The 19,591-nt window shown below is 37.4% G+C and overlaps 1 protein-coding gene across 12 annotated transcripts in view; it reads right to left on the bottom strand.

The window, feature by feature from the left end:
• ZFPM2 (zinc finger protein, FOG family member 2) overlaps window positions 1–19,591 on the bottom strand; it is a 503,820-nt gene that overhangs the window by 443,996 nt on the left and 40,233 nt on the right. The window lies entirely within an intron of this gene.

Here is a 19,591-nt window from a genome sequence, read left to right as displayed (position 1 = left end):
CTTTCTCAAGTGTGATACATACTAAAATTCAGATTTGGGCTTCAGAGCTAAAAAAGTGTTTTGTTTTTGTTTTTGTTTATTTTTTTTTTTTCTATCCAGGCTGCCACGAATTGGGGAAAAAAAATTAAAAAATGTAGGTCCATTGGACAGATATCAAATAATAGTCACAAATTATTATCTCCAAAATCCTTGTCTCCAAATACAAACAAAGATGCATTAAGACTTAATTATCAGAGTACTTAATCAAAAGCAAGTTAGGATTTGACAGCTTTGGTTTGGGCAGACAGTCCCTGCAGAGTAGTCTTGGACAGAGCCCTCATTTTACCTATGGAAGTTAGAGGTTCTGAACCAAAAAAGATGTTGTCTTTACTCCCATAAACTTGAGCTACCCTACAAAGAATATTGACAAATCCAGGAGTTATCTTGGACTCTGATCCAGATGTTAACTTGTTACCACGCTGAGTAGTTTCCCACATCATGCCCCTGCTACCTGCCCTATTAAGCTACTACTTTCCTATGCTTGTGCACTTAACCAAACTTTTGTTATAGTCTCTTCACCCCCTTCTCACCTGTGACACTACCATTTTATTATTTTATTTAATAAAAATTTGGGAGGCCACGGCAAGAGGATTGCTTGAGTTCAGGAGTTCAAGAACAGCCTGGACAACACAGGGAGATCCCGTCTCAACAAAAAATTTTAAATTGCACCAGGTTTGGCGGTGTGTACCTGTAGTCCCAGCTACTTAGGAGGCTGAAGTGGGAGGAAGTTGAGGCTGCAGTGAGCTGTAAATGTGCCACTGCACTCCAGCCTGGGAGAAAGAGCGAGACCTTGTCTCAAAAAAAAAAAATAGTTTAAAACTCATACTTAAGTAACATGATAGTTTCCTTGCAGTTGCTTAAAACTATTGGTAAGTATCTCTGGACCCATGAGCACTTTATCTAGCAAGTGGTGCATCTTTCATAAATAATTACATATCTAGATCACATCATACCATTTTATTTATTAAAAAGTTTCACCCAAGACTAGTTTACTATGTGGGATTTCTTGAGAGTTGGGGCCATGTCATGCTCATGTTTAATTTCCTCTAGGCTCTGTCTATACAAAACTTACGTATTACCAAATTGAGAAATAGTATATGTAATAAGTAAACAGAAAGACCCAAAAGGGGAAGAGAATTGACATCCTATTCTTAAAAGAGTTCCATTTGTATATTAAAGTTTGCCAACCCCAGCACTTGAACAACCTTTTATTTCATTTTTTGTACACAATCTCTAGTTCATTCCTTCTTTTATCATGACTTTCTGCCCTCCCAGCCCAGGTGTTGCCTATTCCAGTGATTAGATCAAAGATGACCTTTTATGTGTGAAGACAGAGGTAAAGAAAATGCTTATTAAAAGTCTCTGCCTATTGTATGTCATCAGTTAAGAACTTTCCTTTTCTATCTGATAGAGGGACAACGTCTTCCTTTATCATTTCCTTGGGTTTAATGTATTTAAAAAATATAGTTTTCATTTTTCTTTATTGTTTCTTTATCTCATTTATTTAGTTTTGTTGTAGTTGTTGTTGCTATAGTTTTTCTCTGGCTTGAATATGCAGTTAGGCATTAACTTCTCTGCAATTTATTTAATCGAATAATCTATCTTCCATTTTGTTAGAACTCTTTATTTATATTTTTAAGGCACGTGTTTATTCATGTGAGATTTCTTTTACTCTGCCTATATAATCTGTAATGATGATTGTAAGGCCCAGAGAAGCTCTCCTCTGTGAAATTAAGACTACTCTTCATCAGATTCCTTTAAGAAATGGCTTGAGATTTCAGGAGCAAAAAACTATCTTACTCCTTAAATGGAAGTTTAATAGAGAGAAAGAAAAATAAAATTGAAGAAAGGAAATAATAAATGAATTTGGAATGCCAAGTTTTAAGAGCTCAAAATGATTTCTAGACGTACCTGCTGAGAAAGAAGAATCTTGTGAAAATTGAATGAAGGTTCAATGAATGGTTGGCTTAACCGAGGAAGTAAAAATTAAAATATGGGGGGGGGGGCGGAGCAAGATGGCCGAATAGGAGCAGCTCCAGTCTCCAACTCCCAGCGCGAGCGACACAGAAGACCGGTGATTTCTGCATTTTCAACTGAGGTACTGGGTTCATCTCACTGGGGAGTGCCGGACGATCGGTGCTGGTCAGCTGCTGCAGCCCGACCAGCGAGAGCTGAAGCAGGGCGAGGCATTGCCTCACCTGGGAAGCGCAAGGGGGAAGGGAGTCCCTTTTCCTAGCCAGGAGAACTGAGACACACAACACCTGGAAAATTGGGTAACTCCCACCCCAATACTGCGCTTTAAGCAAACAGGCACACCAGGAGATCATATCCCACACCTGGCCAGGAGGGTCCCACACCCACGGAGCCTCCCTCATTGCTAGCGCAGCAGTCTGTGATCTACCGGCAAGGCAGCAGCGAGGCTGGGGGAGGGGCGCCTGCCATTGCTGAGGCTTAAGTAGGTAAACAAAGCTGCTGGGAAGCTCGAACTGGGTGGAGCTCACAGCAGCTCAAGGAAACCTGCCTGTCTCTGTAGACTCCACCTCTGGGGACAGGGCACAGTAAACATAACAAACGCAGCAGACACCTCTGCAGATGCAAACGACTCTGTCTGACAGCTTTGAAGAGAGCAGTGGATCTCCCAACACGGAGGCTGAGATCTGAGAAGGGACAGACTCCCTGCTCAAGTGGGTCCCTGACCCCTGAGTAGCCTAACTGAGAGACATCCCCCACTAGGGGCAGTCTGACACCCCACACCTCACAGGGAGGAGTACACCCCTGAGAGGAAGCTTCCAAAGCAAGAATCAGACAGGTACACTCGCTGTTCAGAAATATTCTATCTTCTGCAGCCTCTGCTGCTGATACCCAGGCAAACAGGGTCTGGAGTGGACCTCAAAAAATCTCCAACAGACCTACAGCTGAGGGTCCTGACTGTTAGAAGGAAAACTATCAAACAGGAAGGACACCTACACCAAAACCCCATCAGTACATCACCATCATCAAAGACCAGAGGCAGATAAAACCACAAAGATGGGGAAAAAGCAGGGCAGAAAAGCTGGAAATTCAAAAAATAAGAGCGCATCTCCCCCAGCAAAGGAGCGCAGCTCATCGCCAGCAACGGATCAAAGCTGGACGGAGAATGACTTTGACGAGATGAGAGAAGAAGGCTTCAGTCCATCAAATTTCTCAGAGCTAAAGGAGGAATTACGTACCCAGCGCAAAGAAACTAAAAATCTTGAAAAAAAAGTGGAAGAATTGATGGCTAGAGTAATTAATGCAGAGAAGCTCCTAAACGAAATGAAAGAGATGAAAACCATGACACGAGAAATACGTGACAAATGCACAAGCCTCAGTAACCGACTCGATCAACTGGAAGAAAGAGTATCAGCGATTGAGGATCAAATGAATGAAATGAAGCGAGAAGAGAAACCAAAAGAAAAAAGAAGAAAAAGAAATGAACAAAGCCTGCAAGAAGTATGGGATTATGTAAAAAGACCAAATCTACGTCTGATTGGGGTGCCTGAAAGTGAGGGGGAAAATGGTACCAAGTTGGAAAACACTCTCCAGGATATCATCCAGGAGAACTTCCCCAACCTAGTAGGGAAGGCCAACATTCAAATTCAGGAAATACAGAGAACACCACAAAGATACTCCTCGAGAAGAGCAACTCCAAGACACATAATTGCCAGATTCACCAAAGTTGAAACGAAGGAAAAAATCTTAAGGGCAGCCAGAGAGAAAGGTCGGGTTACCCACAAAGGGAAGCCCATCAGACTAACAGCAGATCTCTCAGCAGAAACTCTCCAAGCCAGAAGAGAGTGGGGGCCAATATTCAACATTCTTAAAGAAAAGAATTTTAAACCCAGAATTTCATATCCAGCCAAACTAAGTTTCATAAGTGAAGGAGAAATAAAATCCTTTACAGATAAGCAAATGCTTAGAGATTTTGTCACCACTAGGCCTGCCTTACAAGAGACCCTGAAGGAAGCACTAAACATGGAAAGGAACAACCGGTACCAGCCATTGCAAAAACATGCCAAAATGTAAAGACCATCGAGGCTAGGAAGAAACTGCATCAACTAACGAGCAAAATAACCAGTTAATATCATAATGGCAGGATCAAGTTCACACATAACAATATTAACCTTAAATGTAAATGGACTAAATGCTCCAATTAAAAGACACAGACTGGCAAACTGGATAAAGAGTCAAGACCCATCAGTCTGCTGTATTCAGGAGACCCATCTCACACGCAGAGACATACAGAGGCTCAAAATAAAGGGATGGAGGAAGATTTACCAAGCAAATGGAGAACAAAAAAAAGCAGGGGTTGCAATACTAGTCTCTGATAAAACAGACTTTAAACCATCAAAGATCAAAAGAGACAAAGAAGGCCATTACATAATGGTAAAGGGATCAATTCAACAGGAAGAGCTAACTATCCTAAATATATATGCACCCAATACAGGAGCACCCAGATTCATCAAGCAAGTCCTTAGAGACTTACAAAGAGACTTAGACTCCCATACAATAATAATGGGAGACTTCAACACTCCACTGTCAACATTAGACAGATCAACGAGACAGAAAGTTAACAAGGATATCCAGGAATTGAACTCATCTCTGCAGCAAGCAGACCTAATAGACATCTATAGAACTCTCCACCCCAAATCAACAGAATATACATTCTTCTCAGCACCACATCATACTTACTCCAAAATTGACCACGTAATTGGAAGTAAAGCACTCCTCAGCAAATGTACAAGAACAGAAATTATAACAAACTGTCTCTCAGACCACAGTGCAATCAAACTAGAACTCAGGACTAAGAAACTCAATCAAAACCGCTCAACTACATGGAAACTGAACAACCTGCTCCTGAATGACTACTGGGTGCATAACGAAATGAAGGCAGAAATAAAGATGTTCTTTGAAACCAATGAGAACAAAGATACAACATACCAGAATCTCTGGGACACATTTAAAGCAGTGTGTAGAGGGAAATTTATAGCACTAAATGCCCACAAGAGAAAGCAGGAAAGATCTAAAATTGACACTCTAACATCGCAATTAAAAGAACTAGAGAAGCAAGAGCAAACACATTCGAAAGCTAGCAGAAGGCAAGAAATAACTAAGATCAGAGCAGAACTGAAGGAGATAGAGACACAAAAAACCCTCCAAAAAATCAATGAATCCAGGAGTTGGTTTTTTGAAAAGATCAACAAAATTGACAGACCACTAGCAAGACTAATAAAGAAGAAAAGAGGGAAGAATCAAATCGACGCAATTAAAAATGATAAAGGGGATATCACCACCGACCCCACAGAAATACAAACTACCATCAGAGAATACTATAAACACCTCTACGCAAATAAACTGGAAAATCTAGAAGAAATGGATAATTTCCTGGACACTTACACTCTTCCAAGACTAAACCAGGAAGAAGTTGAATCCCTGAATAGACCAATAGCAGGCTCTGAAATTGAGGCAACAATTAATAGCCTACCAACCAAAAAAAGTCCAGGACCAGATGGATTCACAGCTGAATTCTACCAGAGGTACAAGGAGGAGTTGGTACCATTCCTTCTGAAACTATTCCAATCAATAGAAAAAGAGGAAATCCTCCCTAACTCATTTTATGAGGCCAACATCATCCTGATACCAAAGCCTGGCAGAGACACAACAAAAAAAGAGAATTTTAGACCAATATCCCTGATGAACATCGATGCAAAAATCCTCAATAAAATACTGGCAAACCGGATTCAGCAACACATCAAAAAGCTTATCCACCATGATCAAGTGGGCTTCATCCCTGGGATGCAAGGCTGGTTCAACATTCGCAAATCAATAAACATAATCCAGCATATAAACAGAACCAAAAACAAGAACCACATGATTATCTCAATAGATGCAGAAAAGGCTTTTGACAAAATTCAACAGAGCTTCATGCTAAAAACGCTCAATAAATTCGGTATTGATGGAACGTACCTCAAAATCATAAGAGCTATTTATGACAAACCCACAGCCAATATCATACTGAATGGGCAAAAACTGGAAAAATTCCCTTTGAAAACTGGCACAAGACAGGGATGCCCTCTCTCACCACTCCTATTCAACATAGTGTTGGAAGTTCTGGCTAGGGCAATCAGGCAAGAGAAAGAAATCAAGGGTATTCAGTTAGGAAAAGAAGAAATCAAATTGTCCCTGTTTGCAGATGACATGATTGTATATTTAGAAAACCCCATCATCTCAGCCCAAAATCTCCTTAAGCTGATAAGCAACTTCAGCAAAGTCTCAGGATACAAAATTAATGTGCAAAAATCACAAGCATTCTTATACACCAGTAACAGACAAACAGAGAGCCAAATCAGGAATGAACTTCCATTCACAATTGCTTCAAAGAGAATCAAATACCTAGGAATGCAACTTACAAGGGATGTAAAGGACCTCTTCAAGGAGAACTACAAACCACTGCTCAGTGAAATAAAAGAGGACACAAACAAATGGAAAAACATACCATGCTCATGGATAGGAAGAATCAATATCGTGAAAATGGCCATACTGACCAAGGTAATTTATAGATTCAATGCCATCCCCATCAAGCTACCAATGAGTTTCTTCACAGAATTGGAAAAAACTGCTTTAAAGTTCATATGGAACCAAAAAAGAGCCCGCATCTCCAAGACAATCCTAAGTCAAAAGAACAAAGCTGGAGGCATCACGCTACCTGACTTCAAACTATACTACAAGGCTACAGTAACCAAAACAGCATGGTACTGGTACCAAAACAGAGATATAGACCAATGGAACAGAACAGAGTCCTCAGAAATAATACCACACATCTACAGCCATTTGATCTTTGACAAACCTGAGAGAAACAAGAAATGGGGAAAGGATTCCCTATTTAATAAATGGTGCTGGGAAAATTGGCTAGCCATAAGTAGAAAGCTGAAACTGGATCCTTTCCTTACTCCTTATACGAAAATTAATTCAAGATGGATTAGAGACTTAAATGTTAGACCTAATACCATAAAAATCCTAGAGGAAAACCTAGGTAGTACCATTCAGGACATAGGCATGGGCAAAGACTTCATGTCTAAAACACCAAAAGCAACGGCAGCAAAAGCCAAAATTGACAAATGGGATCTCATTAAACTAAAGAGCTTTTGCACAGCAAAAGAAACTACCATCAGAGTGAACAGGCAACCTACAGAATGGGAGAAAATTTTTGCAATCTACTCATCTGACAAAGGGCTAATATCCAGAACCTACAAAGAACTCAAACAAATTTACAAGAAAAAAACAAACAACCCCATCAAAAAGTGGGCAAAGGATATGAACAGACATTTCTCAAAAGAAGACATTCAGACAGTCAACAGACACATGAAAAAATGCTCATCATCACTGGCCATCAGAGAAATGCAAATCAAAACCACAATGAGATACCATCTCACACCAGTTAGAATGGTGATCATTAAAAAGTCAGGAAGCAACAGGTGCTGGAGAGGATGTGGAGAAATAGGAACACCTTTACACTGTTGGTGGGACTGTAAACTAGTTCAACCATTATGGAAAACAGTATGGCGATTCCTCAAGGATCTAGAACTAGATGTACCATATGACCCAGCCATCCCATTACTGGGTATATACCCAAAGGATTATAAATTATGTTGCTATAAAGACACATGCACACATATGTTTATTGCAGCACTATTCACAATAGCAAAGACTTGGAATCAACCCAAATGTCCATCAGTGACAGATTGGATTAAGAAAATGTGGCACATATACACCATGGAATACTATGCAGCCATAAAAAAGGATGAGTTTGTGTCCTTTGTAGGGACTTGGATGCAGCTGGAATCCATCATTCTTAGCAAACTATCACAAGAACAGAAAACCAAACACCACATGTTCTCACTCATAGGTGGGAACTGAACAATGAGATCACTTGGACTCAGGAAGGGGAACATCACACACCGGGGCCTATCATGGGGAGGGGGGACAGGGGAGGGATTGCACTGGGAGTTATACCTGATGTAAATGACGAGTTGATGGGTGCAGCACACCAACATGGCACAAGTATACATATGTAACAAACCTGCACGTTATGCACATGTACCCTACAACTTAAAGTATAATAATAACAAATAAATTAAAAAAAAAAAAAAAGAACAAGGACTTGAAAAAAAAAAATTAAAATATGGGTTCTTTTGACTCTTTCTAGATCCTCTGCTTTCATCTAATGGTGATAAGAAAAGGGCCAATCACAATGGAATTGTGAGGCTAGAAGACTAAGGCAATTTGCCAACAAGAGGTCTTCTGGCCAACAAGAATAGTAATGGACTTCTTGTTTTATAAATCCTTAAAGATAAGAAATCTTATATCTAAAACCATGCTGGTCAGAGCACTTGGTGCCCTTATGTATACGAACTGGGAGATAACCTATGGATTCTGAATATTATTCCTACCTAAAACATTTTTCTCCTACTTCCCTTTATATTTTCTGAAGTCCTTTTTTCATTTATTAAACTCCACTTTATTCTGATCATTATCATAAAACTTTTCTTGCTTCCTGTTAAAATTCCTAATACGGTACATGCCGTGATGGATAAAACTTAGAAGAGCTTTCCTTTCCTACTTATTTTCTTTCCTTTCTACATGACTATACTAAATACTAAATAACTCAAAAATATTTTGGTAATTTGAAAAATTAACTGCCCTTCAAGAAATTGTTTGAAGAGTTTTCTGTTATTTTTAGGTATACACTAATATAGACATGTTTAAATCAACCCTAGGACACTATGATATTTTAGTGTCCTCATAACAGTTACTCCAATCTCTGAATACTTTTGCATCTACCAGACTTTTATTTACCTAGAAAGCTCAGAAAACATTATTTTTATTATTGATATTATTATTACTTGTTAGAAATATTTTTATGTTCTACAATTTATTTTGTGTATTTCAAACCTTCAAAAGTTACAATACTAAATAATAAACATGCACATATCCTTTGTTTAGAATTACAAATTGCTAGCATTTTGCCACATTTTCTGTATGCTTCTTTCTCAATCATAAAAATAATAATTTCACTGTTGTTATTATTTTGCAAACCATTTGAAATGTAAGTTGCATGCACTATGACCTTTTATCCTAAGTAGTCCAATATATATCATCTGAGAAAAATGACATTCTATTATATAGCCAGAGTATATTTCACTCATTCAGAACAATTAATTTTGATTGACACAATTATGTAATACACAGTACGGATTAAATTTTGCCAATCATCCTAATAAGTACTTTATAGCATTTTTTCTCCAATTAACAATCTAATCCAGTCTCATATTTTAGTCTTATATAAGGTGGTATCACATTTCTCTGACAGAATATGCAAATAATTTATATTTTAATTTCATACCTGCAGTCATGACCTAAAAATGTAATAATTCCTGTTCATTTACAAATTTCCTGAATTTGAGTTTGTATAACCACTTAAGAATGTATATCTTGATCTGTTTCCTTTCATGACCTTCTGATTGCTCTAAAGAATCTATGCCCTTAGATAACATCTGTAACCAGTTCTCACATAACTTTTGATCTGGTTTCCTTCCACTCAGTTTACAAACTCTTCCTAAAATCCCTTCTGTTTTCGGATGCTGACAATGTAATTATCTCCATCCTCCATTATTTCCAGACCACATTACAACTCAGAAAAGCCAAGTGTACAGATCTACCTCATTTAACCTTCTAGAAGCCCATCATCAGCAAGTATAAATTCTTTAAACATTCAGCTTTTGGACTAACATGACTAGAGAAAATATTACTCAATTTCCTATCTTTTTCTCCTTGTTATATAATTTTGTTTGACCAGCTCGGTATATGTTCTAGCAAAATCTGTGTGTGGATATGGGGTCACACACACAGAGAGAAACAAGAGTATTAAAACAAAAGTATTAAATAGAGGCTTAACATTTCTAGGATTTAACGAAGTTCTACTTAACTTCTTGAATTCAGGCTTCATGTCCTGCAAAATACATACCCATACAGAGGAGCCAGACCTAATTAGCATCGCAGAGTCAGTAGCACCCAATATTTTAAAGATCCGTCTAGTAATGAATTATAGCATCTTCAAAATCCATCACAGAGGTTCATGAGGACAACTGCTGCTGTGTGTACACACAGCACAACACATGGAATGATGAGCTCTGGCTTTGGAGTTAGATAAGTTGTGTTCAAATCCCAGATCTGTACATTACCAGCTAGATTACTTTGCGCAAATTACTTCACCTTCTCTGCCTTGTTTGCCTCAGGCATAAAATAGAGCACATATGCTATAAGTTAAAAACAATTCATATAAAAACTTTGCAACATGCCTTAACACAAAGAAAGTCTTCGATAAGTGTCTCTATCAAAAGAAGAGCTGTGGTACACTTGCTCTTGACTTAATCACATTAATTTCACCAACCTGTGGCTGCTGAAGTCCCTCCTGCTGTAATAGCCCCTTTTATTCTCAGGTTTCCATAGAGTCGTGTTGCACACACTATAATGCATATCACTAAGATGGTGCATCTGCCCCATAGGACAAAATATATAAAAAGTCATTTATAAAGGTTAGCCCAAACCTCCCATTCAATGTTTTTCCCTTTACAACATCTCTAAAGGATGATTAACTAAACACTTCTAAATGGAAATTTCATTACGCCACAATTTTGGAAAGGCAAGAATTATTAGAAAATTATTTCTTATTCTGAACTGGTAGTTACCTCCCTTAAAAAACATCTATCCATTAGAATGAGCTAACATTTATTGAGTACTTAGCTATCATGCAATTTACATATGCTAGCTTTTGTTGTCTTCTCCATAACCATATGAAACAGGTTCTATTTCTTACCCCCTCCCCCAATGATGCTATGCCAGTTTTGCATTTGATTTACTTTGCACTGTCATTTCAATGAGTTGTTTCTCAGTGGTTTACTAGTGCTTCATATGAAAGGTGGACTGAGACCCTGGACCAGTAACTAGATATCCTCTCATTTATTACCATACATTTTAACATATTACTATAAATTATTCCTCCAAAGTCTTAAACATAATAGACAAACACTGATAAAATTCCCAAAAGAAATACATAATATTCACTGTTATAATCACAAACACATATATACATACTATTACATTTATATTTATTATTTTAATGTGTATTCATGCTCTTCAGTGAAATTTTATAACATTATAAGCTCTTGATATTACTCTCACTGTCCCCATAAGCACACAATGAAGTGGTTTACACAAACTACATAGTATAGGTCCTTTCCAGAAAGAAAAAAAAACTCTTGGCTTACTGGATAGAAAAGTTACAAATTATCCACCCAAAGCACAGATCATAAACCTGACCCCCTTTTTAGATTTTTATTAGGACTGAAATAATTGATACTGACAGAACAAAGAGAAGATTCTTACAACCATAAAAATCATTTTGCTGCTACTAATATAACTGAATCCTACGTCTAATGGATTATGTGGCCAGGCCAGCCTCATAATATCATCTAGTAACTAACTCTGTCCATATGCTGGCGTTCAATGGCCAAAGGCCCCATTTAATTAAGAAGATGGATTTATATACACTAATAATTCAAGTTAAAGCTTTGAGACCATAGCATTACCCAAGTTAAAAAAATGTTTTAACCTCACCATTTTTTCCTACTGAGTACACCTCCTATCTCTGCATGATGCCCCATCAAAAATAGACTTACAATATCAGATATGCTTAAAAATATAAAAGCATAATAATATTTAGCAGATATTTATATAATTCACGTCAGGATAATTATCTTCAATTTTAAACAGACCCTCTTAACAAAGAGGGATTATTAATCTTGTGAAAACCTGATATTGAGATAAATCCATTTATCAGACATAGACATGGAAAAACATAGCCAGTTAAACATAGGAGCAAAGTTATCTAGAAATAACCTAATGGGCTCCTTCATGTGTGGTTTTATATATTTTATTATTTGCTCTAGTCATAAATCATGACATGTACACCCTTGGCTAAAATATGTTCTGGGAATAAAGCTCCTTCATTACAAAGTTAATGTTGAGAAGTACTTTGTAAATCAAATGAAAGAGAACCGCTGGGACTCATAGCCATGCACTTCAAAAAGGTCCTAGGTCAAAGTTGCACATCACCTCAAGCTAAGTAAAGATGATAGAAATGGCAAGCCCTAGATAATGCCGAGACATGTTTTTCTGGAGCAGCTATTATGCACCAGGCACTGTGATGGGCTGTGCCAATACAACAACCCCTACTTCTCTTTCTCCTATCTTGAAATTTATGGATACTGGGAGCAAAAACCAGGAAAAGGGAAACAGTATATTCCATAATCTAAACAGGGCAAAACACAGTCATTTTCATAATGGAAGTCAAGAGGAAAGGATTTGGGGAGGAAGAAACTTGCCATATTCTTGAGTAATCAGTTTCATAATGAAATAAATCAGGAATAAAATTAAGGAAAAAAATTTTAAAAACCTTTGTTTCTCCCATTTGCTTGGTATAAATAAGCATCAATGTTTTAATTTAACTTTTGAATGCCTATGACAGCTAATGCAGTCTGATTGGGCTCAAAGTGGAAAGAGTACAAAGAGCACATAAACCAGCAAGGAAGACACATAGGGCCTGAGATTGTCTTAGACAGGATTGACAGTAAGTACTAGTAACCAGTTATTACTTATCTCCTTAAAAGAATTCTCCTTGTGATACATCTGTCCAACTTATCTTCCACGTATCTTTGCAGTATGTCTTTAATAAAGAATTAACTTCATTTGTTAAAAAAATGTAAAAAGAGGTTAAAAGATGCCTCCTCAGTGATTTCTGCTTTGTATCAAGCACTCTTTACTCTTGGATGTCTCCCTACCTAGCAAGAAAACCACTCTACTACAGATGAAAAGTCCAAGAGAGGTAATTCACTATCATAGACAATGCCTACTGATTGAATTATGTAAAATACCGTAACTTCCACACACAATTAAGAAGCAACTGACCTCAATTCAACGACAAGTCAATATGTCATTCTGCATTCAGAATTAGTATGAACACTCATTTTGAGATATGATAGTATCATCTTGATATCAAAAATGGTGCTTGGATTTTAACCCTTAATCCATCAACAGTGAATTATTTAAACAACACATTTATAAAGGTGTGCGAAGTTTTATACTTTTAAACTATAAGTTTTAACAGAGGCTGAAATTATCTCTGGGGCATTGGAAACCATCAATCATTTTTGAAAACTCTGAGGATTCTGAATTGCATGGAAAACTAAATGAAGGGAGGAATTAAATTAAGTAGTTCCCTAGAAAAGTGCCTACATTTGCAAATTTCCAAACAAACTGAGGAATCTCTGTCTTGTTTTGCATATCGAAGCCCAAGTCCATGCCACTAAGTAAGGTGGTCCTGGCTGAGCACATCAGTCTGTCTCGATGGTAGCCCATTCTGACTGGACTAAAAGGGAAATCATTTTTCTCCCTCACTAAGCAATATGGTTTCCTTTGGGGACTTTCCACGTTATATTTTGCTAAATGAACAAGCAAATAAAAACCACTGATGCTAACTAACTGCTGCTTGTTGATTTTATTGGATGAATATCTTAAAATGGATCAGAAAATTCTTTATAATCCCAAATTTCATTACTTACATTGGTCACTTTTACAAACTACTCCAGAGATTAGGCATCATATTTAATCACCTATTTAAAATATTGAAATTGAATATCTGATAATGGAATTTACTTCATTCCTTAAATTTGCTACCCCAAGACAGGCTTACCATCCACTGGAAGAAGTTTTATCTGGTTCCAGCAAACATGTTCTCAGCAATTAAGTCCTCAAATCTAAAACCTCGCCTTTTATATCACCATTCCAAAATTCAAATGAGATTTCTAACATAAGCTTGGGGAAGAGCAGACTTGCAAATTGAAAGGCCAATGATCTCTTCCACTCACCTATCACTGGATCTAAAATTACCATATATTAGCTTCTTCCTGTGAGTTACGTGATCACCAAAAACACATTGAAAGCATGCTAAATGCCCTAGTTGCTAATGAGACAGGGCAGGCAAGGGCCCTCTTTACACCAGCACTTATGAACGAAGCTGGTCTTATCAGAGTGGGTAATAAGGAAGTTGGGGGCTGAGAGCAAGTTGAGATAATAGAGCCCAGGACAGAAAAGTTTAATGGGGAAGTGACAAGGAAGGAAGAGTGAACCAAAGAATAGAAAGGGAAGGACTAAACGGGAGGTGCAGTAGGAACAGTAATTATCAGTGCCCTAGAAGGCCAAAGATCAAGACCACAGACGTTCAGAGTTAAAAGCCCGCTTCTAAGGATGCACTATACAAAAAACGGATTGTCCGTTGGAGCTGGTTGCTGTCTAAGTGAACATAAAAGCATTTCTTTTTAAAGTTTGTTGATCTGAGGACTTTATAGGAGCTCTCACACTTGATTCGGCCAACAGACATCTTTGTCAATCCTGTAAAACTAAGGATCCATTTTTCTTGTTTTTTTTTTATTCTTGCAGCATGGATACTATATGTAGACTTATCAAGACAGACACAATCTCTACATTTGATTATAAAAAAGTTTGGAGGTTAAAATGTCAAGCAGTTTAGTTACAATGAAATAGGGTTTTCTAATCTCTTTAATGGACTCTGACACATTTGTTGAATATAAGATCTTTACTAATTTGTAGTTGAGATGAATATATATAAAATTTCCCTGAACCTCTTTTTCCTGAACTTTTCTTTCTGATTTTAATTTAAATAAAAAGTGCCATAATTAATTTCAGAATGTAAATGTCTCACTCCTACTTGCCATGAATCATGTTTTTAATTGCCCTATTTCTTGACCTAGTAATTATTGCTTGTCTGAATTATATTAGCTCTCCCCTCCCCCAATCAACCAATTCCTACTTCCAGACAATATGTTATAGCATTATAAAAATTTACATTATAAAAATTAAGGTTGTCTTAGTAAAATGCAGCTCATATATATCAGGAAAGACATGCATTTTAAGTCTCCCCAACTTCTGAATAAACAATATGCCTACACAAATCTCCACTTAGTGTCAGAATTCTGTATTGAAGCTAAGACCACTATATAGGAATTGAGGCTGATAATGTCTAGCTGTAGTCCACAACACATCTGCCTCTTCTTTCTCCACAAATTTTCTTTGCTAGAAAAAAACCCTGTATCTCAGTTTTCAAGAATATGCAAGTAGATAAGACAGACTATAAACCACATACTGAGAAATATCTATTTATAAATTATTTAAGTTAATTTTAGAAAATTGAAGGAGGGAAAATTCATTTTAAACAATAGATCTTTCTTCCTATATGCTCAGATCTCATAGCTTACACGGCTCCTTAGTATCCTCTATGTCCTGTTTTCACTAAAGCTATCTGTCTGCTCCATTCCTAAGTTTCCCCAAACTTAGGAATACATATCATTTATTATTGCACCTTCCACAGTGTGTTAGCACATGGCCTCATGGTAAGAAACAGTATGCCATAATAGCAATATTATGGCTGTGGGAGTTGGATGAAGCTCAGTTTGAATCTAAGACGCATTCTTTATTCCTTTGAGTCTAATTTGAAGTGTCAGTGTGAGGACAATATGATATAATCTGAATTAAAGCATGTAGCAGAATATCTGGTACGTGGTGGGCAAATAATACGTGTTACTTTTCTTCATTCCTTCCCTCATTAAAATTAAAAAACTAAAACTTACAAAGGACATGTTACACAAATATTTCAAAACAAAATAATTTGGCAATGCTTTCTCCTTAGACTCACATAGCAAAAGATCTTGTAAAATTTACGTTTCATGGTGTGGCTACTCACAGTGGGAAGATAAAAATGTTTTCTATTAAAATATATTTAGCAAGCCACAGAGAAAAAGAAAAAATATGTGACACCACTATTATAGACGAAATGGAGACAATGATCATTTAAAATTTTATCAAGATCCTAAAACCTTGAAAGAGGTACTAAGAATTATCTTATGAAACATGTAATATTCATGTAGTCTGATTTTTTTCAAAGTCCTTGACCCATGTAAAGGTGAGTGGAGATACACGTTCATTCTTGATCACTTTCATGAATCCCTTTAAAAAGCAACCAAGTTAACCAAGTGAAAAGGAAAATATTGGCCAAGGGTTCTTTCTCCCACTCCAGCTGTCTTAGCACCCTCTAAACCCAGCTGGCTACCTTAGGGAATATTGCTAAATAATAAAATCAACAGCTATGCTAGAAGAAAACAATACTTTTATTTTTGACCTCTGATCTAGGTGTGACTCTTCTGATTTCCAACCAAGGGAATTCTGTACCAAAATTCTAGCAATCAATCAGTAACATGCAACAAATTTAAAATGAATGACACAACAATGCCAATATTACAAACGGGTTCACAAAGCTGCTACTTCCAATACTGTGTACACTCAAGACTTTCCGCACATTTATTCACTCAGGGGAAGACCATTTTGAGAAAAGGAACTGTGTTTTATTAACATAAGTATGACTTCTTCACCTTCCAAGACTCTAGCATTATGATACAAATCGGCACTTGAGTAATGTCAATACAATTAAAAATAAATAAATATAACCAACAGAACGCAGCAATAAACAAAGCAATCTAAAATCTGAGTCTTCTAAATGAAGAGCCTGCTATCATCACAGCATCTCAGTGTCACTAATAGTAATAACCCTCTAGGGCATTATAACTTTTCAGTAGGCATCAGACATAACACAAATCCAATACAATCAGTATTAGCTGTAAAATACGAACTTAGTAGCACCAATATAAAGATCAGTTGCCCTGATCTAGTATAGTTATTGTCACCTCACAATATTACAAAATTTAAGAGGATAATGAAAAAAAATTTTGCAGGGCGAATTCTGCCTCTACCTAAATAAAGTGCTTTAGAATCTCCTATGCAGTATGATTTTACTTCTAGATGACTTGAAAGTTATAATTGCATCTCAGATCTAAGCTATACTAAATTGATAGAAACAAATATTATCCTTATACATTCAATAATATACCGTAGGATTTTAAAAAAATAGTATACACACATACACACATGCATTCACATGCAATCATGTCTTGCTTAACAACAGAGATGCGTTCTAAGAAATACACTGTTAGGCGATTTCATTGCTATGTAACATCATAGGGTAAACCTGCCCAGGCTGCATGTTACAGCCTGTTGTTCTTAGGCTAAAAACCTGTACAGCACGTTATTATATAAATAGTGTAGGTAAGTATAGCACAATGGTATTTGCATATCTAAACATACCTAAACATAAAAAAAGGTACAGTAAAAAATATGGTAACATAATCTTACGGGACCACCATCATATATGTGGCCCACTGTTGACTGAAACGTCATGATGTAGTACATGACTGAATGTAAAATCTATTATATGTAAGCTTCAATTTCCATAAAGCATTATTCTGAAAATTTATTTTTTAAAAAGAATCTATATATATACAGATGATGTAATCTACATTTTAAAATAACACTAGATAGTATTATTTAGGTGATGTTACTAGAGAGAACAATAAATAACTAGCACATATATGTACCAAATGGTGAAAAGTTAAAGATCTCAAGAAATGTTTGAGTATTTTTTAAAGTCCAGGATTATAATGAATAACGAACTCCATATCCCTTATTTTTTAGCATCTATCTAAATATATGAAAATGATAATAATTTGGTACAGAGAGACAACTTCTGTCCTTCAGGAAAACAGCCTGATGAAATTGTTCAAAGAATCTGAAATTTCACTCATTTTGCAAATACTTTCCTGTATGATGAAAGAACAGAGCCATGTACCAAAATGAAACCAACCTAAGTGACAAAATAGGGCCAGAATAATATTGCTCTTCAGTTGCTTTCCTTCTCGCCTAGGTCAAAGCCACATAAAACTGAATATAGTATACGTTTGCTCTTAGAGAAGGCTGTGGGCTTTCCATTGCTCACCATAGTGATCCAGCTCTTTTGATTTATATTTTAATCAGTTCAGCTGAATCAGTTAATTCAGAAAAACAGATGAAACTTATAAAATAACCAATATTAGAAACAAAAATTTTGATTCAAAATGTCAGTCTGCATTTTATGATGATGGATGAGAGATCAGAAACCTTTGGATATAGTTTTTTCAATTGAAATATTGAGAGTGGGTCCCTTAGTCCATTCTCACACTGCTATACAGAATACCCGAGAGTAGGGCCAGGCATGGTGGCTCATGCCTGTAAGCACTTTGGGAGGCTGAGGCAGATGGACCATGAGGTCAGGAGATCAAGACCATCCTGGTTAACACAGTGAAACCCCATTTCTACTAAAAATACAAAAAAGTAGCCAGGCATGGTGGCACGTGCCTGTAGTCCCAGCTACTCGGGAGGCTGAAGCAGGAGAATCACTTGAACCTGGGAGGTGGAGGTTGCAATGAGCCAAGATCACATCAATGCACTCCAGCCTGGGTGACAGAGCAAGACTCTGTCTCAAAACAACAACCAAAAAAGAAAGAAAGAAAGAAAGAAAAGAGAAAGAAATATCCGAGAGTGGGTAATTGACAAACAAAGGAGGTTTAATTGACTCACAGTTCTGCATGGCTCGGGAGGCCTCAGGAAACTTACAATCATGGCAGAAGGGGAAGCAGGCATGTCTTACATGGTGGCAGGCAAGAGAGAGACAGAAGTCGAGCACGGGAAAAGCTACCATTTATAAAACCATCAGGTTCACTCACTGTCACAAGAACAGCATGGGGGAAATCGCCCCCATGATCCAATTATCTCCCACCAAGTCTCTCCTTCAACACTTGGGGATTACAATTCAAAATGGGATTTAGGTGGAGACACAAAACCTAACCATATCAGTGAGTTTGTCTGATACTTACCTCTGGGGTTCCACAGACAAACTCTTTTTTTGTTGTTGTTGTTTTTTTGAAATGGAGTCTCACTCTTTCATCAGGCTAGAGTGCAGTGGTATGATCTCAGCTCACTGTAATCTCTGCCTCCCAGGTTCAAGTGATTTTCCTGCCTCAGCCTCCCAAGTAGCTGGGACTACAGGCATGCACCAACACGCCCAGCTAATTTTTGTATTTTTAGTAGAAATGGGGTTTCACCATGTTGGCCAGGATGGTCTCGATCTCTTGACCTCATGATCCACCCGCCTCGGCCTCCTAAACTGCTGGGATTACAGGAGTGAGCCACCGCCTGGCCGACAAGTAGCTCTTAATCTTCAGCATATATATGCCTCACCTGGAGAGACTGTTACTCCACAGCATCCCAGGATCCACACACAGAGATTCTGTGTCAGTAGGTCTGAGGCAAATCCCACCATTCTGCTTTGCTAACCAGCTTCGAGGTCATGTTAATAGCCTTGGTCCGTGCACTGACCACGCTTTGATTAGCACTGCCATCATTGTCTGTGATTCTGGGATTGGACACCTCTGCGTTCTAGGACCGCATCACAATTCAGCTCTAGCAACAACTA

Source organism: Macaca fascicularis, chromosome 8, assembly GCF_037993035.2.
Source record: "Macaca fascicularis isolate 582-1 chromosome 8, T2T-MFA8v1.1".
Taxonomy (NCBI): domain Eukaryota; kingdom Metazoa; phylum Chordata; class Mammalia; order Primates; family Cercopithecidae; genus Macaca; species Macaca fascicularis.
Note: the sequence above shows the minus strand (reverse complement) of the source record. Positions and strands in the feature narration are given on the sequence as shown.